Consider the following 24700-nt stretch of genomic DNA (forward strand, 5'->3'; position numbering starts at 1 on the left):
ACGGCTAAACTCAAAGAAAATGTCCACAAAGATCTACTGATTTCTGTGGGGTAGATTTCACCTTTTCACTTCTTAATTTGAATCTGGTACCAAGTCAGGAGGATCTCCAGGCATCCAACAACAACAATAATTAGCCAATCACATTGAAGAATTCTCACAGACAGTGGACAGTAAGTAAAATGCACTAATTATCCTTCACCTTTTAGGAATTTTACAGAGTGGAATAAAGATTGGGACATACTTACTAGAAGCTGAAACATAATAAACAAACTTTAAATTATAATCATCTTGTGGACGTTTATCATAATGGAAAAACTTGGTATTACACAAAATAAAATTAGCTTATCAACACAAGGGAAGCTCTTTAGCAGTGGTAATAACTTAGTACATTGTTAAAAATCCAGTTACACCCTATTCAACAGGTAACTAGCGAAGTTTATTAAAAAGAACAAAAAATGTACATAACATTGAACCTTTCATGACCACTAGCCATCCCAAAGCACTTTACAGCCGTTAATATTTTCTGAACTGTTGTCACTGCTGCATGTGGCAAACTTGGCAGACAAAACTCCCACAAACAGCAACAACAAGATACTCTGGCTGTGATTTGCCACTTCTGTTCACGTCAGGTGGGTTCGGTTGGCTTGGTGGTGCTGTGAGTGGTTGCCCCCTTGCTGCTTCCCCAGCTCCTACCCCCCACCATCCTCCTCACCCTCCCATGACGGCCCACCCATGCGCTCGGTCCCCTGGCCCCAGCCGAGGGTTCTTCACCACCCACCGAGCACTGGGCTGGTAAGCCCAGCGCCCCCGGGCTCATTGTCTGTGAGCAATGATGGCTACTCACCTCCTCAGCTCTCCACAGAAGCCCTTCCGCCAGGTTCATGTTTTCAAAGGTCGTGTTAATTGGCGCCAGTGTGAGCCCTTGCTGGTCAGGCCGCTGAATAACAGGAGGCCGTTGGATAAGGGGTGGCTCCTGTTAATTGTATGGAAAATGGGATGAAGTGATGACAATTGGTTTCTCGCCTCGCTGCGGTGAGATCCTGATTTTGCCTATAGGAGCAGGATGGTTATATTGCAAACGGTTTGGTGCCTGGCGCGGATCTCGTTTTTGGCCTCTCCTGCTATACACCAGTCTTGTTTCGCTTGAACAAGACCGTAACGAGGCCGGAGAACCGGGCCTGGAGTAATTTTACTATTGAGAAGAGCAAATAAAAAATAGAATGAGAAAGTCATTTATGACCTTAATCCCAGGGCGGCATGTGGCGCAGTGGTTAGCACTGGGACTGCGGCGCTGAGGACCCGGGTTGTAATTCCGGCCCTGGGTCACTGTCCGTGTGGAGTTTGCACATTCTCCCCATGTCTGCGTGGGTTTCACCCCCCACAACCCAAAGATGTGCTGGTTCGGTGCGAAATTGCCCCTTAAATCGGAAAAGAAAAATAATTGGCTACTCTAAATTTTATTTTTAAAAAGACCTTAATCTGAGTCCTGTAAAAATTTGGATTGCCATGGAATTTAAAACGTTTGTTAGTCTTCCAGAAGAAACTGTTGTTTAAGTACTTGCTAATCTCTAACAAGTAATCAAACAAAATCCGACAGCATATCTATCCAAACAGTTAGACAATTCCAGCCCAGCATGTTACTTTCTGCACATGGTATTCCACTATTGCCAGCAATTTAGAAAATACAATAGTACATGTATTATTTGATCATCTTGTCTTTACCTATTGATGTAACACAACTATTGATGTAATATAAAAACCCATTTCTAATCAGATATTAATGTAGTTATTATTTGAAGGAGCTAATTGTCATGTTGCTGGTGATTGTACTTTGAGGATCCAGCTGAGATTCAACTTCAATAGATATTATTCAAGTGAGATTCCAGGAAGATAGATTCACTCTTCACTAATTATCATTACTTACACATGACCCTGCCATCCTTTTGTCACATTCTTCATTGTCTTACTTCTTCGACATGTAACTCTCGGTATCAACAATAAACTGATCTGCACCAGCAATGATTTCAGACTGGTTTTGAAACACATAGGAAGCATTCTCCGGTCCTCCAGCTGTGTGTTTCGTGGTGGTGTTCCATTTTCTGGTGGTGGGAGTTGCTCTAGCCGCTGCTTGTCAATGGGATTTCCCTTTGAAGACACCACTTGCTGCCTGATGTACATCTTCCCAAATTTTGAACTCCAAACGGCAGCACGGTAGCATTGTGGATAGCACAATTGCTTCACAGCTCCAGGGTCCCAGGTTCGATTCCGGCTTGGGTCACTGTCTGTGCGGAGTCTGCACATCTTCCCCGTGTGTGCGTGGGTTTCCTCCGGGTGCTCCGGTTTCCTCCCACAGTCCAAAGATGTGCAGGTTGGGTGGATTGGCCATGATAAATTGCCCTTAGTGTCCAAAATTGCCCTTAGTGTTGGGTGGGGTTACTAGGATATGGGGATAGGGTGGAGGTGTTGACCTTGGGTAGGGTGCTCTTTCCAAGAGCCGGTGCAGACGCGATGGGCCGAATGGCCTCCTTCTGCACTGCAACTTCTATGATAATCTATGATTCCCATGGGTGGACAAGCCATGTAGCATGTGGGAGTCATTACCTAACATTCCAATCAGACCGCGATGCCATGACATTGTGCCTGACACTGTTGAAGGCAAGGGGGTGATGGTAAGCCACAGAGAGCTGAGCACTGATGCTCCTCAATCTATGCCAGTCTGACCCCTGCCTGTCTGCTGCGTGCTCGCTCACACCCATCACCTGCATGCGGGGCACTGGGGGGTTGGAATGCCCGGAGAGATGGGCCAAGTGTTTGGAGATCAGCCCGCACTGCAGAAGAAAGTGAACGTGATGTCATACTGGTTGCAGTGAAGGATTTTTGATATTTCACAGTGTCCAAAAATACCCCACTCTCACAATGGTGCCGCCCCACTCTCCCCACCACATCCTCGCCCCCTAGCTACTTCCCTCCCGACCTCCACCCCTATCCCCACTGATCCTCAACGTGCTCAGCCTTCCTTGTTTTACCACTATCTAGTTATGTCCCCAGGATGCACAGCTGCTTACCATGTCCCGTGACTTCGATACCCAGGGCGAGTGTCCTCTGCGGGCTCTGGGTTTGGAGTGTCCCCCACGCACTGGTATGCGGCACATGCACAGTCATGCCATCCTATCCCGCGTCCTGTTTGCGAGACACAGCCTCGTTAGACTGATGGAGCTCGGGGGAGCTGGTGGCCACCATCCCCACTCCATGGGACTGGTCTGGGTTGCATCCAGCGCCCTCTCTTCCCGCTTGGGAAGCGTGACCAGGAGGACTGGCCTCCAGTGACGTAAGTCAATGATCCACACTGGGCAGCAGGAGTGAGTTGACACCAACGCTCCCTGCTTCATCTGACTCTGACAGCCTTGGAGGCATCCTGATGTCTGCACCCTGGTGTCGACGCCCTCGGCGATGCTCCTCAGTGACTGGGCCATACAGTGCCTTGGCAATGCCCACCTGCAATTGGTGAAGGTCCGCAGCACCTCAGCCATTCCCATCTGAGAGCAGGACATGTCCTGCAGCACTCAACAAGGTCAGCCTGGTACTGGGTCACAACCTCCAGTAAGTCGGATATTCTGCCGAGGAGCTCAGCCATTGCCGTCATTGACTGTGTGATGCCTTGGACACCTTCACTAATGCTGCCGATGTCGCGCACCAGGATCTCCACTGTGGTCGCCATGCTATAGTGTTAGCTTCAGTGCCACGCATTGCCAGTACCACGCCTGCGCCTGTAATCTCTGGAACTCCTCCAACTGACTATGGACCTGTTGGAGTGTTGCTGACATCTCCCTTTGAATGTCCTGGCCACTCTCTAAAGTCTCCATCAGCTCCGGGATAGCATGTTCCGTCGGCTCATCCTCGGGCTTGGATTCAGCTGGGTCCTGGAATCCAGCATATCTCCGATTGCTGTTTCATCTAGGTGTTACTGACTCTTCCTGATGTACATCAGCAATATGTGTGGTGCTCACCAGATTGTTCCCCAGAAGCCAGACTACAAACGTTGCCCACCGCGGTGTGTGTGTCTGCGCTGGTGAAGGGTGGGGGTGACAGCAGTGACACGTCGATCATGGCATCCTCGGAGCTCTCCTCCGAGGTGATCTCATGGGAGGCAGGGGAAGAGGCCACTCCGTATGGGCCGGTTCCGTCAGCTGGAGAACATGTGGGAGAATGAACATGTGGTCAGTGGGAGGGATGGGTCAGTCTGTATGGCAATGACAACTCACGTCTTACAGTCCATCTGGGTGGATGTAATGGATCCGAATCTCTGCGGCGTTCTGCAGCCTCCACATTGGTGACCACTCTATCCTCGTCCACCCCCATCAGCTCCAGGGCCTGTTCCTCGAAGGTCGTGAGGATTCCTATGTCCAGCACCACTCCAACAGTTTGGGTAATCTCCCGGCGATTGTGGGAGAGCTTATTCTGCGGAGGCACAGAGAAGGCATCGTTAGCTACAAGCGTAGTTCAAAGTGGTGAAGGTTGGGTTGTGGGGTGGGGGTGTTGAAGCGGAGGGTGAAGGGAGGGTAGACGGCCGCATGGACGGTTGGGGAGGTGGAAGCTCGCATGAGGGCGGAAAGGTCTCGAGGGTGGGGTGGGGGGAGGGGGGGTTGGTGTCAACTTACCTGTGATGCCCCATGTAGGTCATTGACGTTTTTGCGGCACTGGACGCCAATCCTCCTAGTCACGCTTCCCGAGATGATGGCCGCTGCCACCACGCTCCAGGCGGCACAGGTGGCTCACTCTCTAGAACCCTCGGGGGAACAGGACATCCTTTCTGGCGTCCACCATTTCTAGGAGTCTTCCCAGGTCTGCATCTCCAAATCTTGGGGCCGGTCTTCTCGGCGCCATGGCTGCGAGCCGAGTGGGGATGGCTGTGCATGTGCGGTCCCGGCGAATCAGCTGACAATCCTTCACTTACGGCATGAAGCCCATCAGCCTTGTTTCGTGGACCAATTAACGTTGAATAGAGTTCCTGGTCTCACTGGGCCGTGTGCCGGGAAGCTCGTGGCAGTTCCCTCTCGCTACCACGCTTAGAAATCTTTCCGGTGAATCGTGCCCCTGGTGTTTAACACAAGCTAAATTAATTAAAAAGCCATTGGTTATATCAATGAGATTTGATCTCCAGTAGTGATGCTGGGGGACAACGCACTGTACTAAAACGGTCTGTGTGGAGCAAATGTTCTCAACCCAATCAGTGTCTAATTATTGCTGAGAATTTTGTGAGGATTTGATTACAACACTAAACAGCTGTTTATTCCTGATATTAGCATGTTAGATGTCTTCCTTCAACTTTGAGGCATTCAGTGTTCTGAAATACAACAGCAACCTTGACATTAATGTTGGCTGCATCTGCTCCAAAGAGATGAGTTTATAATTTGTTCTAATTATCATAGCAAATTCCTGTAAGCAAACCTTCATTTTCATTTTAGAAACAGAAGGCAACATTAACCGTTCAATGATGTGCAGCAGTAACACAAATTCAAGACAATAGATTGGATGATAATTCAACGTAATTTAAAATCTGGTGGCATATGTTATGTATCAATACATAAAACATTAATTAGTCAATCAGACAGAATAGCAACGGTGTATTGCACCAGAGATTTTAGGTTTGGCTCACCCAGTTAATACAGATCTAAATTGCATATTTGTTGAGATGGGTGGAAGCTGGGTGAGGTTTTAATCCATAAAAACATCTGCTAACATTGGTCTTGTCAGTCATGTATGATCAGACTTTGTGACATCATTAAGGTTCACTTGTTAACTTTGTTTAACAACATTAACTGCTTCAAATATTCACTTCTTTGACAAATGAATACTTAAAAACATAAAATAGTTGGACCTAAATGATTCAATATATTTTTTACTCATTAGTTTACATTTTCTTGCTTTATTGAATTGGCAGGATTGCAATAGCTTTCCTATTATTCAAACCCTACAATTAAACAGACTCCATTTTGAAATTGTCACAATTTAATAGTTCATCATTCGTTAAATTTTGTTTGAAAGCTGCAATACATATTCAGGATATTAACTTTTTTTAAAAAATTTGTCCAATTAAAGGGCAATTTAGCATGGTCAATCCACTTACCCTGCCATCTTTGGGTTGTGGAGGTGAGACCCACGCAGACACGGGGAGAATGTGCAAACCCCACATTGACAGTGTCGCGGGGGCGGGATCGAACCTGGGCCTTCAGTGCCATATTCAGGACATTAATGATTAAAACTCTATTTACATTTTTTTCATCTCCAAAATCTTCTGATTATAAACGTATATGTTTATGTGAGGAATGGGTTAGTCTGTTCACTGTAAGGACACTTGGCAGCATTCTATGGCCAGGATGTTTACTGGAACATAAAGCGCTAGATGTTCAAACTCAGGCGTTCTCATGCCACGCTCTGCTTGTTTAATACTTCATTTATCCAACTATTTGCACCATCTTTCTGACTTTCCCAACTGCTTATCTATTAGACTTAGTTGCTGCACGGTATAAATATCAGGCCCTTTTGCTCGTTCGTTGGACTTCGCCTCGGACTAAGATCCACGACTGGTGCCAGGAACCGAATCTCGAAGCCACCGTTGACCCAGGGGTCCCCGATGAGCAGAAGGGCATGAGATTCGTGTTTTGTATTCTTAGATTATATTCTTATTTGTATTGTTTTTGCTAATAAAGAGAATTTCTGTCATTGTTCTCTTTATTACATTGTGTCCGAGTCGTAAAGAACCCTTGGAGTAATACAAGACAAATTTGGCGTCACAAACAGCATTTGGGAGCAATGTTTGAGAGAAAGGGACCAACACCTAAGGAGCCTGAATCTGAGATTTTCCGTGTTCCAGGACGGAATACGGCAGACTCGGGTTTTGGTTCAATGGCTAATTTGTTGATGCAGGTCAGTGCCCCACCAGAGTGGAGCATTGTTCTTGTAGGTAGAACAACAAAAGCTAACGTTAGCAGAAGCCACAAAAACAGCTCAGGAAAGGATGCATTGGCAGAAGCGAGGTAACAGACCTGGCAGATCTGTGACTGTAGAAATCGGGTGACTCCCGAGCTCTCTTTACGAACCGAATGTGTCCAGAGTGAATTGGCTCAAATCTGAGAGAGGTACCATGTGGTCGTTTCGAATAGATGATTGATTGGTCTGCAGACTTGAAGGCCCAGGGTTAGAAATACTATTTAAGAATAGAAATTAGCCGGAAAACATTGGAAGATATTAAAAGGGTCTGGGGATTGAAAATACTGCTCAAACAGATCCTGACAAGAGAAATGCCAGCTTGTGTTGGCTGCTCATGATCAGGATGCAGTTTGGCAGTGATTCAATTTGAATTCTTCAAAACAAGTTTCAAATGAAATGTTAAGATTTTTTCATGCAAAAATAGAATTGGAGCAGAGTTAACTATTTCAGCAGGCAATTCATTGATTTTTTAATTGCCCAGAAACATGTGTCTAAATTACTGGATATCAGGTTTAAGTGTTGATTGATAGGAACTCAAATACGGCAGTTAAAAGCAGAAGTGATTAACTGTTTGAACTTTACGAGCAAATGCGAGCAAATGAATATATGGGTGTTGTAGTCATGTTATTGGTAAGGTTTAACTTTATGGGAAATTAACCATGTGTGGAGTTTTGTAATTACAGACATTCGTGGCATGTTTCAATAGAAACAAGAGGACATTGGCGTAATCATTTGTTGTTTTAAAGCATTTGATATGTTTTGCTGCATGTCTGTGAATGATATTCATGTGTGTCTGTTTTAAGTTTTCATGTGTTCTTGTCGAAATTTTAATCTTTGAGCAAACAGCTAACAAAATCTGGTGCAGGATTCTCTGACCGCCGCCAGGTCGGAGAATCCCCGGTGGGCAGCGCAAAACCCGCCCCAACTCCGGCTGCCGTATTCTCCGGTGCCGTTTTTCGTGGGTGGGGGGGGGGGCGTTGGCAGCAGCCCCCCCCCCCGGCGAATCTCCGGGCCCCGATGGGCCGAGTGGCCGTCCATTTTTGGCGAGTCCCGCCGGCGTGGGTTACGTATGGTCCCACACGGCAGGACAAAGAACAAAGAAAAGTACAGCACAGGAACAGGCCCTTCGGTCCTCCAGGCCTGTGCCGACCATGATGCCCGTCTAAACTAAAATCTTCTGCACTTCAGGGGTCCGTATCCCTCTATTCCCATCCTATTCATGTATTTGTCAGAGATGCCCCTGAAACATCACGATCGTCCCTGCTTCCACCACCTCCTCCGGCAGCGAGTTCCAGGCACCCACTACCCGCTGTGTAAAAAAACTTGCCTCGTACATCTTCTCGAAACCTTGCCCCTCGCACCCTTAAACTTATGCCCCCTAGTAATTGACCCCTCTACCATGAGAAAAAGCCTCTGACTATCCACTCTGTCTTTGCCCCTCATAATTTTGTATACCTCTATCAGGTCGCCCCTCAACCTCAGTCCAGTGAGAACAAACCGAGTTTATTCAACCACTCCTCATAGCTAATGCCCTCCATACCAGGCAACATCCTGGTAGATCTCTTCTGCACCCTCTCTAAAGCCTCCACATCCTTCTGGTAGTGTGGCGACCAGAATTGAACACTATACTCCAAGTGTGGCCAAACTAAGTTTCTATACAGCTGCAACTGGACTTGCCAATTCTTATACTCAATGCCCCGGCCAATTAAAGCAAGCGTGCCGTATGCCTTCTTGACTACCTTCTCCACCTGTGTTGCCCCTTTCAGTGACCTGTGGACCTGTACACCTAGATCTCTCTGACTGTCAATACTCTTGAGGGTTCTACCATTCACTGTATATTCCCTACCTGCATAGACCTTCCAAAATGCATTACCTCACATTTGTCCGGATTAAACTCCATCTGCCATCTCTCTGCCCAAGTCTCCAAACGATCTAAATCCTGCTGTATCCTCTGACAGTCCTCATCGATATCCGCAATTCCACCAACTTTTGTGTCATCTGCAAACTTATTAATCAGACCAGTTACATTTTCCTTCAAATCATTTATATATAATACGAACAGCAAAAGCCCAGCACTGATCCCTGTGGAACACCACTAGTCACAGCCCTCCAATCAGAAAAGCACCCTTCCATTGCTACTCTCTGCCTTCTATGACCTAGCCAGTTCTGTATCCATCTTGCCAGCTCCCCTCTGATCCCATGTGACTTCACCTTTTGTACCAATCTGCCATGAGGGACCTTGTCAAAGGCCTTACTGAAGTCCATATAGACAACATCCACTGCCCAACCTGCATCAATCATCTTTGTGACCTCAAAGAACAAAGAACAAAGAAATGTACAGCACAGGAACAGGCCCTTCGGCCCTCCAAGCCCCTCGGAAAACTCTATCAAGTTAGTGAGACATGACCTCCCCTTCACAAAACCGTGCTGCCTCTCACTAATACGTCCATTTGCTTCCAAATGGGAGTAGATCCTGTCTCGAAGAATTCTCTCCAGTAATTTCTCTGCCACTGACGTAAGGTTCACCGGCCTGTAGTTCCCTGGATTATCCTTACTACTCTTCTTAAACAAAGGAACAACATTGGCTATTCTCCAGTCCTCCGGGACATCACCTGAAGACAGTGAGGATCCACAGATTTCTGTCAAGGCCTCAGCAATTTCCTCTTGAGCCTCCTTCAGTATTCTGGGGTAGATCCCATCAGGCCCTGGGGACTTATCCACCTTAATATTTTTCAAGACACCCATCACCTCTGGATCTTAATGTGACCCAGGCTATCTACGCGCCCTTCCCTCGACTCAACATCCACCAATTCCTTCTCTTTGCAAAGTATTCATTTTGTACCTCACCCATTTCCTCTGGCTCCACACATAGATTCCCTCTCCTGTCCTTCAGTGGGCCAACCCTTTCCCTGGCTACTCTCTTGCTTTTTATGTACGTATAAAAAGCCTTGGGATTTTCCTTAACCCAATTTGCCAATGACTTTTCGTGACCCCTTTTAGCCCTCCTGACTCCTTGCTTAAGTTCCTTCCTACTTTCCTTTTATTCCACACAGGCTTCGTCTGTTCCCAGCCTTTTAGCCCTGACATATTCCTCCTTTTTCTTTTTGACGAGGCCTACAATATCTCTTGTTATTCAAGGTTCCCAAAATTTGCTGTATTTATCCTTCTTCCGCACAGGAACATGCCGGTCCTGAATTCCTTTCAACAGACATTTGAAAGCCTCCCACATGTCAGATGTTGATTTACTCTCAAACATCCGCCCCCAATCTAGGTTCTTCAGTTCCTGCCTAGGGGCTGGTTTAGCACACTGGGCTAAATCGCTGGCTTTTATAGCAGACCAAGTAGACCAGCAGCACGGTTCATTTCCCGTACCAGCCTCCCCGAACAGGCGCCAGAATGTGGCGACTAGGGGCTTTTCACAGTAACTTCATTGAAACCTACTTGTGACAATAAGCGATTTTCATTTAATTTTCATAATATTGTTATATTTAGCCTTCCCCTAATTTAGCACATTCACCCTAGGACCACTCTTATCCTTGTCCACCAGCACTTTAAAACTTGTGGTCACTGTTACCAAAATGCTCCCCTACTGAAACTTCAACCACCTGGCCGGGCTCATTCCCCAATACCAGGTCCAGTATAGCCCATTCCCTAGTTGGACTATCTACATATGTTTTAAGAAGCCCTCCTGGGTGCTCCTTACAAACTCTGCCCCGTCCAAGCCCCTAGCTCTAAGTGAGTCCCAGTCAATATTGGGGAAGTTAAAGTCTCCCATCACAACAACCCTGTTGCTTTTAGTCCTTTCCAAAATCTTTCTACCTATATGCTCCTCTATCTCCCGCTGGCTGTTGGGAGGCCTGTACTAAACCCCCAACATTGTGACTGCACCCTTCTTATTCCTGATCACTACCCATATAGCCGTGCTGCCCTCTGAGGTGTCCTCCCGCAGTACAGCTGTGATATTCTCCCAAACCAGTAGAGCACCCCTTTTACATCCCCCTCTATCCTGCCTGAAACATCTAAATCCTGGAACATTTAGCTGCCAATCCTGTCCTTCCCTCAACCAGGCCTCTGTAATGGCAACAACATCATACTTCCAAGTACTAATCCAAGCTCTTAAATTCATCTACCTTACCTGTTGTACTTCTCCTATTAAAACATATGCACTTCAGGCCACCAGTCCCGCTGTTTTCAGCAACATCTCCCTGTCTGCTCTTCCTCAGAGCCATACTGGCCCTATTCCCTAGTTCTCCCTCAATTTTTTAATCTTCTGATCTATTGCTCCCTTGCCCACCCCCCTGCCATACTAGTTTAAACCCTCCCTGTGACACTAGCAAACCTCGCGGCCAGGATATTTATGCCTCTCCAGTTTTAGATGCAACCCGTCCTTCTTATACAGGTCACACCTGCCCCGGAAAAGCTCCCAGTGGTCCAGATAACTGAAACCCTCCCTCCTACACCAGCTGTTTAGCCATGTGTTTAGCTTCTCTATCTTCCTATTTCTAGCCTCACTGGCACGTGGCACAGGGAGTAATCCCGAGATTACAACCCTGGAGGCCTGTCTTTTAACTTTCTGCCTAGCTCCCTGAACTCCTGCTGCAGGACCTCATGCCCCTTCCTGCCTATGTCGTTAGTGCCAATATGTACAACGACCTCTGCCTGTTTGCCCTCCTCCTTCAGGATGCCCGCTACCCGTTTGGAAAAATCCTGGACCCTGGCACCAGGGTGCAACATACCATCCTGGAGTCAATTCACATTCACAGAAGCGCCTTATCTGTGCCCGTAACTATAGAGTCCCCTATGACTATTGCTCTTCTGCGCTTTGACCATCCCTGCTGAACATCAGAGCCAGCGTGGTGCCACTGCTCTGGCTGCTGCTGTTTTCCCCTGATAGGCAATTCCTCCCAACAGTATCCAAAGGGATATACCTGTTCGAGATGGGGGACAACCACAGGGGATTCCTGCACTGACTGCCTGCCCCTTCTGGTGGTCACCCATCTCTCTGCCTGCACCTTGGGTGTGACCACATCTCTATAATTCCTATATATGTCGCTTTCCGCCACCTGCATGCTCCTAAATGCATCCAACTGCTGCTCCGAACCATGCAGTCTGTGAGGAGTTGCCATTGGTTACATTTGCTGCAGATGTAGTCGACCGGAACGCTGGAAGCGTCACAGATCTGCCACATCTCACAGTTGGAGCACTGCACCCCGCTGAGTGACATTTATGCACTAATTAATTAATTTAAAATAAACACTTGAATTATTGTTAGATTGAGTTGCAATTAACTATTTGGCCCTGACGATAGATGATTTTTACTGTAAAATTAAATGCTAAATACGGATCTCTGCCCTCAGGTTTAGTTACCCCACTATCTAGTTAATCAACAAGATTTTTTTTGCAATATTTTTTTTTTTCAAATTTATCAGATCCCCAACCAATCAATGAGGTCACAGCTTTACTGTGATGTCACTTCCAGCCCCCCCCCCCCCCCCCCCACACACACACAATTGGAAAAGGTAATAAAAATTAATCACTTACCTTCCCAGGATGCTCTCTGCTTCTCTCCCTGCAGATTAACAGTTACAGGCCAGAAGAAAGAGTACAAAACGGTCAGGAAAAAGCACCTTCTCCCACTCTGCACTGAATTACCTCACTGCACCAAATTATCAAGGTCCAATTCGCACTCTGGATGTGTCTACTTTAGCTGCACAAAGCTGGCAGGTATATCGGCGTCAGTGGTCCTCGGGGGGACGCAGGGGGGGCCCCACGCTGGCCTGGCCCACCGATCTGCGGACGGCCTGTTCCATGGGGGAACTATTTCCTTTTGCGCTGGGCCCTGTAGGGCTCCTCCATGGCTGGCACGGAGAATAGAACCCCCCGCACATGTGCCAAAATACGGCCGCCGGTCTGCGCATACGTTGAATCACACCGGCGGTTCCGCGCATGCGCGTAATCACGATGGCCGTTCCGCGCATGCCCGAACTCGCGCAGTCCCTTTGGCGCCGGCTGGAGTGGTGCCAACCCCTCAGCCGTCCTCACATTGGGGCCCGTTGACGCCTGAGTCATTAGCTCTGGTTTTCGCACCAGCGTGGGTACTTAGTCCCCGGAAGGGAGAATCCCGGCCCTGGAGTCATGTTTTTCTGGCCAGAGGCTTGATTCCAGGATCTTTGTGATCAACACGTAATTTTAATCCGGATACAAATTCACACATGTAAGAGTGCGATAATTTCAATTTAATGGGGTTTATTGGGATTTGAGAAATCCAAAATGATTATAGTCAATCCTGTGTTGGATTGATCTGGAGTTAAAACTTCTTGTCAGGTTCAAAAAAGAATTATTCGCAACACAACTGACGCAAGAAGAAAGACAGGAAAATTCTGAGATTGGAGCGTAAAGTAGAGATTATTAAAGAAAGTGAATTACTGATAAGGGGCGAAATTCTCCCCCAACGGCGCGATGTCCGCCGACTGGCGCCAAAAACGGCGCCAATCAGACGGGCATCGCGCCGGCCCAAAGGTGTGGAATGCGCCGCATCTTTGGGGTGCGAGCCCCAACACTGAGGGGCTAGGCCGGCGCCGGAGGGATTTCTGCCCCGCCAGCTGGCGGAAACGGCCTTTGTTGCCCCGGCAGCTGGCGCGGAAATGCGGCGCATGCGCGGGAGCGTTAGCGGCCGCCGACAGTTTCCCGCGCATGCGCAGTGGGGAGAGTCTCTTCCGCCTCCGCCGTGGTGGAGGCCGTTGCGGAGGAGGAAGGGAAAGAGTACCCCCATGGCACAGGCCCGCCCGCGGATCGGTGGGCCCCGATCGCGGGCCAGGCCACCGTGGGGGCACCCCCCCCGAGGTCAGATCGCCCCGCGCCCCCCCCCCCCCCCCCCAGGACCCCGGAGCCCGCCCACGCCGCCTGGTCCCGCCGGTAAATACCAGCTTTGATTTACACCGGCGGGACAGGCAATTTCTGGGCGGGACTTCGGCCCATCCGGGTCGGAGAATTGAGCGGGGGGCCATAATAATGGGAGTTGCTACACTGCCGTACTGACCCAATAATATCATGATTATAAGTGACTTGTAGTCTGTTACTCCAACAGGCAATCAGCAGTTGCTGTTCGATATATGAAATCCATGTAAGAACACTCGTCAGTGCAGATTCTGATCATGGGAAGATTGAAAATGATCTCAGATGCTTGAAGGATTTAAGGGGAGTGTCTAAGTGAGTTGCTGTAGTTAAGGATGAGAGGAACAACCAAGTGGGATATATGAACATTGAAGAAAAGAATATGTATGTGCAGATTGGAATTGAGGAAGGGAGTAGGGCATGAAAAGAGCAATTAGAGGAGGACATTGTGACCCTGTTTGTCGATGGGATATGGCACGAAGAGCCGAGAACAGGATGGCCGATTGTTGAACGAGGCAGGGTGAAATTAAAAAGTGAAATCTATTTGATGGGTAACGAGAACAACAATGATGTAAAAGAAAAAATGTATAGTTTATCTCGTGTCCATGGACATAATGCCAAAGCCTCTTTTGAAGAAGAGATCCTACAACTAAGACAAAGAAGAGATGAACTGAACATTAATAAAAATCTGAAAGCCAACAACACTGTTGTTTGAATTTGGGACAATTCTGGGATGTAGAAAGACCACGTAATTTAGCAAGTTACGTTAAAAAAAAGATTTAAAAATTTAAGACAAAGAACAAGCGATCAAAATGTTACTGCCAGGAATCCAATGGGAATGTTTGATTTCTGTTTTAAACATGAAGATATTTTATTGACTGCAAGATTTCTTCAGGGCTCATGTTTGGGATAGGATTAAGTAATTGAGGGTAAACAATTGAGACAGGAAATCAAAACAGCAACGGGAATTGGAATATTGGGTACAATTCAATGGAATATTTCAATCTGTCATTAATGTAAAGGGGACAGTCTAGAGAAAGCAAGTAAATTGAGAAACTTTCTTTTGGTAATGCTTGTATCCTTCTCTATGCTTCTATTTAAGAGAACAAAGTCTGATACTCTGGCCACCAACCAAGGTATCAAGACCATAGGTGGAGAGAGAAGCAACAACTTTGAGATCTTTTGATAAAATCACAAAAGGTTCAAGGATGTGTGGTATGACATTGGGGGAACTGTGTGTGTGTGCAGATGAATTACATGTGAAGTGACTAATAGGCAGGCTTGCCATTATGCATTGAAGAGCAGGCCCCATGCATGCTCACTGCTTGACAAACAGTATGGCCAGAAACGGACAATGGGGTCAACTGGGTGAAACAATACATTTAAGTGATCAAGGCACTGACACATATTCCATAGAGAAACTGACTTCAAAATAATTGGGATAGAATCAAACACACTGATACCTGTCAAAATGAGCACAATTGAAGTGACAGAATAAATTATTTGGATAAGAACAAGTAAAGGCATGCTAGCAAGTAAACCTGGTGAGGAATATCCACAAAGATTGATACAGACAATTTGGAAAGCTGGAGAATATTTTAAGTCCATGCATGATGTTATTTTGAATAATATTTGAGTGAGATGATTTGCAAATGGGAGTGTCAGAGAGAAAGGGGTATCAATCCAATTATTCAGAGATCACATTCAAGTTACCATAGATTATGAAATAAACTGGAATTTAACACAAGTTATGAGAAGGGAAAACTGGAATTAAAAACAAAAACAACAAACTGAATATTCTCCCTGCACAGATCACCCCACTCAAGTGTTAGAGAAAGAGAGTAAACACTAATAATAGTGAGATAAAGGGTGGAAGAATAAGGTACCGCCTTGTGAAAATTGGAACAGTATTATACATTACTCACAAGTTGAAATGACATTTATTTTAGTTTAATTGACACATAATCTATGTATGGTAACTCAATCTCAGATCAAAAGCTCATCCCATGATCCAGTCTTAGCATCACACTCAAAATTGACAAGGGATAAAGAACATGTGGCCTTCAGACAGTGATGTGAGATGTCAAGGTTAAACAATTACTGATACAAACTATCAGTCCAAAGAAATAAACGTGCCCTCACTGCACAAGATATATTTCTTGCTCAGCTTGTTCCCTTTTAGTGGGCCAGATAGCTCCAAAGGGATCACTAACTTGGTGTAGCGCACAAAGACTCCGAGAGACGAATAGAGTGAAGTCGATGAGGCTTTATTAAGCATGACTGTTCCCCCGCAGTTCAGTAGTAGACTGCCTGCGGGGGAGGACTCCAGGTACTTATACTCCGCCTTCAGGGTGGAGCTAGAGGTCAACGTCCAACCAGGACCCAGGATCTGTCAGCCAATGACATCATGGCTTCACAGTCCCACATGACCCCTAATGCATACTACCACATTCACCCCTTGTTAAAAATGAACCCGGCGGGGTGATGCTTCGCATGGTGGTAAGGGTTTACAAGGCTGGTCCTGGGAGGAAAACTTTCGCATGTTATTACAGTATGTACAAGGTTTTTTTTGTTTCAAACTATTTACAGTAATCGTCAGGAAAAGACAAAATGTTCTCGTTAAAAGTCCACATATTGTACTGTTAGATCGACGCCACGAGTCGGTCGGGCGGTCTGGTCGTCCGTGTCGATCGCCTCGGCCCCGGTGGTGGTGGTGGTGCTTGTTCCGGTGTTGTCGTCTCCGGGAGCCTTACGGTTTCAGCTTGGGCTTCATTCCTGGTCGGGCCTGGGAGGAGGACTGATCCTCCTGGGAAGGGGGCGGTCGCGGGGTGCGGCGGTGGCAGGAAGGGGGGGGGATTGGGTGATTGGTGTCGGGGGGGGTGTGTGTGTTGCCGGCGGGCGCCAGGTCTCGCAGGGAGACTGTGTCCTGTCGGCCGTCGGGGTACTCCACGTAAGCGTACTGCGGGTCCGCGTGAAGGAGGTGAACCCTTTCGACCAACGGGTCCGACTTGTGCGCCCGCACGTGCTTTCGGAGCAAGATGGGTCCTGAGGCCGCCAGCCAGGTCGGTAGCGATGTTCCAGAGGAGGACTTCCTGGGGAAGACAAGGAGGCGCTCATGAGGTGTTTGGTTATTGCTAGTACACAGTAGTGACCGGATGGAATGGAGGGCGTCCGGAAGGACCTCCTGCCACCGTGAAACTGGGAGGTCCCTGGACCGTAGGGCCAGTAGGACGGTCTTCCAGACCGTGCCGTTCTCCCTCTCTACTTGCCCGTTCCCCCGGGGGTTGTAGTTGGTCGTCCTGCTCGAGGCTATACCGTTGCTGAGCAGGAACTGGCGCAGCTCGTCACTCATGATGGAGGACCCCCTGTCGCTGTGGACGTATGCGAGGCAACCGAACAGTGCGAATATGGTGTTCAGGGCTTTAATGACTGTGGCCGCGGTCATGTCTGAACAGGGGATGGTGAATGGGAAGCGGGAGTACTCGTCCACCACATTAAGGAAGTAGATGTTGCGGTCGGTGGAGGGGAGGGGTCCTTTGAAATCCAGACTAAGGCGTTCAAAGGGGCGGGAAGCCTTAATCAGGTGCGCACCATCCGGCCTGAAAAAATGCGGTTTGTACTCTGCGCAGATGTGGCAGTTCCTTGTGACTGTACGGACCTCCTCTAAGGAGTATGGGAGGTTGCGGGACTTGATAAAGTGGTAAAATCGAGTGACCCCCGGGTGGCAGAGGTCCTCGTGGAGGGTTTGGAGGCGGTTAATTTGTGCGTTGGCACATGTGCCGCGGGATAGGGCATCGGACGGCTCGTTCAGCTTTCCGGGACAATACAAGATCTCGTAGTTGAAGGTGGAGAGCTCGATCCTCCACCTTAAGATCTTGTCGTTTTTAATTTTGCCCCGCTGTGCATTATCGAACATGAAGGCTACCGACCGTTGGTCCGTGAGGAGAGTGAATCTCCTGCCGGCCAGGTAATGCCTCCAATGTCGCACAGCTTCCACTATGGTTTGGGCTTCCTTTTCCACTGAGGAGTGGCGGATTTCTGAAGCGTGGAGGGTTCGGGAGAAAAAGGCCACGGGACTGCCCGCTTGGTTAAGGGTGGCCGCTAGAGCTACGTCGGAGGCGTCGCTCTCGACCTGGAAGGGGAGGGACTCGTCGATGGCCTTTGCGATATCCGCTTTGATGCGGCTGAAGGCCTGGCAATCCTCTGTCGACAGAGGGAAGGTCGTGGTCTGTATTAGGGGGCGGGCCGTGTCTGCGTACTGGGGGACCCACTGGGCGTAGTATGAAAAGAACCCCAGGCAGCGTTTCAGGACTTTTGAGCAGTGCGGGAGGGGAAATTCCATGAGGGCGCGCATACGTTCGGGGTCGGGGCCTATTATCCCATTGCGCACTACGTAGCCCAGGATGGCTAGCCGGTTGGTGCTAAAAACGCACTTGTCCTCGTTGTATGTGAGGTTCAAGGCTTTAGCGGTCTGGAGGAATTCTTGGAGGTTGGCGTCGTGGCCCTGCTGATCGTGGCCGCAGATGGTTACATTGTCGAGATACGGGAACGTGGCCCGCAACCCGTGTTGATCAACCATTCGGTCCATCTCTCGTTGGAAGACCGAGACCCCGTTTGTGACGCCAAATGGGACCCTTAGGAAATGGTATAATCGCCCGTCTGCCTCGAAGGCTGTGTACTTGCGGTCACTAGGGCGGATGGGGAGCTGATGGTAGGCGGACTTGAGGTCCACGGTGGAGAAGACTTTATATTGGGCAATCCGGTTGACCATGTTGGATATGCGGGGGAGAGGGTACGCGTCTAGTTGTGTGTACCTGTTGATGGTCTGGCTATAGTCTATGACCATCCTTTGCTTCTCCCCTGTCTTTACTACTACCACCTGTGCTCTCCAGGGACTATTGCTGGCCTGGATTATGCCTTCCTTTAGTAGCCGCTGGACTTCGGACCGAATGAAGGTCCGGTCCTGGGCGCTGTACCGTCTGCTCCTAGTGGCGACGGGTTTGCAATCCGGGGTGAGGTTTGCAAACAAGGACGGGGGTTGCACCTTGAGGGTTGCGAGGCCGCAGATAGTGAGTGGGGGTATTGGGCCGCCGAATTTGAAGGTTAGGCTCTGTAGATTGCACTGGAAGTCTAATCCCAGTAATGTGGGGGCGCAGAGTTGGGGAAGGATGTAGAGCCTGTAGTTTTTGAACTCCCTCCCTTGCACCGTTAGGGTAACTATGCAGAAGCCTTTGATCTGTACGGAGTGGGATCCTGCCGCTAGGGAAATCTTTTGTGCGCTGGGATGGGTGGTCAAAGAACAGCGTCTTACCGTGTCGGGGTGGATAAAGCTCTCCGTGCTCCCAGAGTCGACTAGGCATGGTGTCTCGTGCCCGTTTATCAGCACCGTTGTCGTCGTCGTCTGGAGTGTCCGGGGCCGAGCTTGGTCCAGCGTCATTGAAGCGAGACGTGGTTGTAGTAGTTGAGCGTCTTCTTCGAACCCTGTGGAGCCGTCGACACTGGGGTCCGTTGTTGCCGTCCAAGATGGCGTCGGGGGTGAACAAGATGGCTGCCCCCATGCATCGCACATGGCTGGGGGTCACAAGATGGCGGCGGGGGTGGACAAAATGGCTGCCCCCATGCGTCGTACAGGTCTGGGGTGGTCCAAGATGGCGGTGCCCTTCCTCCCCTCGTGGTGGCCGGGACCCAAAATGGCGGCGTCTGTGGGTCACACATGGGACGCTGGGGGGGTTGGGGAGCGTTAGGAACGCGCAGAACTCCCTCTTCTCCGGGGAGAGCGGTGGTCGCGACCCAAAGTGGTAGCGCTGACGGGTCATACATGGGGCGCGGGGGCGGGGTTGGGGAGCGTAAGCGGCGTGCAGGGCTCCCTGTTCTCCCGGGACAGCGGTGGTCGGGACTCAGAGTGGCTGCGCATGCGGGTCGTACATGGGGCGCTGGGGGGGTTGGGGAGGGTAAACGGCGTGCAGGGCTCCCTGTTCTACCGGGACAGCGGCGACCTCGCGGGACCGGCACACAGCCGCGAAATGGCCCTTTTTCCCGCAGCTCTTACAGATCGCTGCGCGGGCCGGGCAGCGCTGCCGGGGGTGTTTCGCCTGGCCGCAGAAATAGCAGCGGGCGGCCCCGGTGCGACTTGGCGTTTGGACCGCGCAAGCCTGTGGGGTGTCGGGGGGGGGGGTGGTGGGTTTGTCGCGATGGGTACGTACGGAGCCCAATGGGCTGCCGCTCGGTCGGGGCCGTAGGCGCGGGTATTTCGCGCGGCCACGTCTAGGGAGGCTGCTAGGGCCCGTGCCTCTGAGAGTCCTAGCGACTCTTTTTCTAGAAGTCTTTGGCGGATTTGGGAGGAGTTCATACCTGCCACAAAAGCATCGCGCATTAACATGTCCGTGTGTTCATTTGCGTTCACCGACGGGCAGCTGCAGGCTCGTCCCAAAATTAGTAGCGCGGCGTAGAATTCATCTATCGATTCTCCAGGACTTTGCCGTCTCGTTGCGAGTTGATAGCGAGCGTAGATCTGGTTTACTGGGCGGACATAGAGACTTTTTAGTGCTGCGAACGCCGTCTGGAAATCCTCTGCGTCTTCGATGAGAGAGAAAATCTCCGTGCTTAACCTCGAGTGCAGGACCTGTAGTTTTTGGTCTTCTGTGACCCGGCCGGTGGCCGTTCTGAGGTAGGCCTCAAAAAAAGTCTGCCAGTGCTTGAAAGCTGCTGCCGCGTTCACTGCGTGGGGGCTGATCCTCAGGCATTCCGGGATGATTCTGAGCTCCATAGTCCTTTAGTCACGCTTAATAAATTGTAGCGCACAAAGACTCCGAGAGACGAATAGAGTGAAGTCGATGAGGCTTTATTAAGCGTGACTGTTCCCCCGCAGTTCAGTAGTAGACTGCCTGCAGGGGAGGACTCCAGGTACTTATACTCCGCCTTCAGGGCGGAGCTAGAGGTCAACATCCAACCAGGACCCGGGATCTGTCAGCCAATGACATCATGGCTTCACAGTCCCACATGACCCCTAATGCATACTACCACACTTGGCAAAACACATTAACAGTGAGGTTGAAAAACACAAACAACCTGAGTCTAACACTCTTATTATTGGGCTACGGAGTGGTTGGGATCCTTAGGAAGTCTCAATTGTGAAAGGATTGGTCATGTTCTTTGCACTTATTTTTGCTACATATATCTTGTATTTCTGACAACCAAATGAATCTGTAAAAGGATGTCAAGAGGCCTTGAAACAGCAATACCTTTACAGGATAGGAGAGACTTTATCAGATACGAGAAATAGGAGATTAACTCTTACCACTCATTTTTATTTTTACTAACTCTAAATGCTTGTAACCCTTTTTTAAAGAAGCAACCATTCCTGTATTGAAAGTTGTTCCTAAACAGAGGGACCATCAAAGACAACTGTGAATGCTCCCAAGTATCCTGGGGGTGGAATGCAAGGAATGGGTTAGTCTGTTCACTGTAAGGACACTTGGCAGCATTCTATGGCCAGGATGTTTACTGGAAGATAAAGCGCTAGATGTTCAAACTCAGGCGTTCTCATGCCACGCTCTGCTTGTTTAATACTTCATTTATCCGATTATTTGCATCATCTTGCTGACTTTCCCAATTGCTTATCTATTAGACTTATTTACTGCACTGTATAAATATCAGGCCCTTTTGCTTGTTCGTTGGACTTTGCCTCAAACTAAGAGCTGCGCCTGTTGCCAGGAACTGAATCTTGAAGCCGCCGTTGACTCCGAGGTTGCCGCCGTTGACTCCGGGTCCCCGCCGAGTAGAAGGGCGTGAGATTCATGTTTTGTATTCTTTTTTTCATTCTTCTTTATAATCTTATTTGTATTATTTTTGTTTATATTCTTATTTGTATTATTTTTGTTAATAAAGTAGAGTAGACAAACATCTGTCGTTGGTTTTTTTATTACATTGTGTCCAAATCATAAAGAACCCTTGGGGTAATCCAAGTCAGTTTGCTGACAGTACGTGTTTTTAAAAAAATTATTTACGGGATGTGGGCTTTGCTGGTTAGGTCAGCAGTTATTGCCCATCCCTAGTTGCCTTTCAGAAGATGGTGGTGAGTTGCCTTCTTGAACCACTGTAGTTCCTGAGGTGTAGGTACACCCATTGCGCTGTTAGGGAAGAAGTTCCAGGATGTTGCCCCTGGGACAGTGAAGGAACGGTGATATATTTCCAAGTCATTATGAATGGCTTTGTTCATTGATAAGAATTTGAGTGAGATGCAGTATTGCCAGTAATGTCAAGCTAGTAAAATGTAATACTTCTTAACTCTGCAAACTAACATTGGCACACAACGACTGAAATGTATACTTATTCTGTGAAAATTTGTAGGCCTTTTTATTTCATGAGCTTTACATTTTTGCTGTATTTCTAGAATTAGAATTCACTGTAGTGATGTACGAATGCCAAACATCACTGAAGAAAATGTCTTTAAACATCTCAAACTCCACCTACGCTTAGAATTATCCATATCAAAAACAAAATCAAAACATTAATAGAACAATTAAATGCCAGTTGTATTTAACTCCTTAGTATCGAATTTCCTTGCTTTAAAAATGTAACAATTACATTAACTCTTATGATCTGGTTGGTTTCCCTTACTTAAGGATTAAATCCATATTTAATATCCAAAAATGGTGTATTTAAGATTATTTGTAAGAATACATTAACATAATATATTAAAGCAGCGAGCAACATCCTTGTTACAGAGGAGGTGTTTTCTCTGTTTTATTGTGATCATTACAATAAATTAATGTCCTGAAATATATTGAGGAATAATAGAAAATAATGTACCATATATTGAATATCTCGTGTCCACATGCATTTTTTGTCTCATTCCTTCCTGTTATAAATTTATATGTCTACATTTAGAATGCATTTGCCTATGTGAAATCAGCATGGATAAGATGTGAAACTGTGTCCTGTTTCTCCTCGCAGCTGTATGTAAATTAACCCAAGGCTCCAGCCAAAGATTTTCATGGTATCCTTGCGAACGTTCATATCTTGACTCATACCATTTACCTGATTATTTATTGTGGGACCTATGTTATGCACAAATTGGTTGCTGTATTTCATTACAAAAGTGATACACTTCAAAGGTACTTAATTGGCGGTAGAACACTTTGGGACATACTGAGGATGTGAAGTACATTATATAAATGCAAATTCTTCACTTGCATTGTTTAATTACGTCCTCTTGTCAGTGTGTGGTAACACGAGAGGTCAATTAGTGTCTACATTAATGTAAAAGGACTGCCCATTGTGCAGGTTGATAAAAGCCAGATAACTTTACCTGTGAGAATTGCATATTATTATCCCAGATTATTTCAGAAGAAATGCTGCCTGAATAGAAAAATAAATCTCAGTTTAAATTAACTATTGGGATCTACGCATGACCACAATCTAAGAGTGCTTACATTGGCCCCTTACTGATTTTATTCCGTTGTTTCTCTGCCAACTATTGTTCACTGGAATAATAATGTCACCCTGGGATCAGAATTCAAACTGGGCAAAGGCATGAATCATGGTGGAGGCCAGAGTTGAGGAAAGAATGACTGCCTTTCATATCTTGACAGGGTGTAGCAGCAAGGAAACCCAGCATAATTGAAGTCAATGAAATTTTGCAGAAAAACACACCACTGGTGTAAGGATCCACTTTCAGAGACTTTATTAATGAACACAAAAGGTATTTATTAAAAAGAATTGTTCAGCAGCCACATGGCTGCAGTCAGCTCCCTACATGTCTCCTGCCAAAGAGGGCTCCACCCCTGGGGTGATTCCCTATTCTGTATCCCATTGGTCTACCAGGTCAATCTTAATCTGCTGTGTTGCCCTTAAGGGGACAATCACCACATCACCACAACCTCTCCCACCCTTTAACTCCTTTATACAAACATCACTAACTAAGTTACTCAATCCTAAATTCGAACTAAATATGATATGGATGGGTTGGACAATTATAAATAGAGTCTTTGAAGGGGTTTCCTGTTCCTTGTAGAGTGGTGTAATTCTATAGCCGGAGATGATTCTGCTGGATCGACATTAATGGGAACTGTAATAATGGGTACCTCTTCTGGCACAGGCTATATTGCTAGCATGGAGATATCAATTATGTCTATAACAGGTCGATCAGGTACTTTGGCGCTTACAGGTTCGAAAACATTTCTTGATAGCAACACTGTGACATGACCATCAATTCACACGAAACCAGGAGTAAAAGTAAATTGTGGCTTTGATCAACTAGAACAGTGCCTGCCTGCGACTGATGTTAGTGGGAGCCGCCTACAGGGCGACTGCTCTTATACCTCCCCTCAAGGGGAGGAGCCAGGGGCGGAGCCCACAAAGGCCCCAACATGCTACACGGGGAGCGAGATTCTCCGACCCCCTGCCGGGTCGGAGAATCACTGGGGGCTGGCGTGAATCCCGCCCCTGCCGGTTGCCGAATTCTCCGGCACCGGAGATTCGGCGGGGGCGGGAATCGTGCCACGCCGGTTGGCGGCCCACGCCCTGGCGATTCTCAGGCTCGGATGGGCCGAAGTCCCGCTGCTGGAATGCCTGTCCTGCCGGCGTGGATTAAACCACCTCTCTTACTGGCGGGTCAAGGCGGCCCGGGCAGGCTCCGGGGTCTTGGGGGGGGGGGGGGGCGCGGGGCGATCTGGCCCCGGGGGCTGCCCCCACAGTGGCCTGGCCCGCGATCGGGGCCCACTGATCCGCGGGCGGGCCTGTACCGTGGGGGCACTCTTTTCCTTCCGCCTTCACCACGGTTTCCACCATGGCGGAAGCGGAAGAGACTCCCTCC

General features: G+C 48.2%; 1 protein-coding gene across 1 annotated transcript in view; it reads right to left on the bottom strand.

Moving 5' to 3' along the window:
• Positions 1 to 24700, bottom strand: part of sntg1 (syntrophin, gamma 1) — an 807301-nt gene that overhangs the window by 273678 nt on the left and 508923 nt on the right. The gene's annotated exons all lie outside the window — the stretch shown is intronic.

This window comes from Scyliorhinus torazame, chromosome 11 (genome assembly GCF_047496885.1).
Source record: "Scyliorhinus torazame isolate Kashiwa2021f chromosome 11, sScyTor2.1, whole genome shotgun sequence".
In the NCBI taxonomy this organism is placed as follows: domain Eukaryota; kingdom Metazoa; phylum Chordata; class Chondrichthyes; order Carcharhiniformes; family Scyliorhinidae; genus Scyliorhinus; species Scyliorhinus torazame.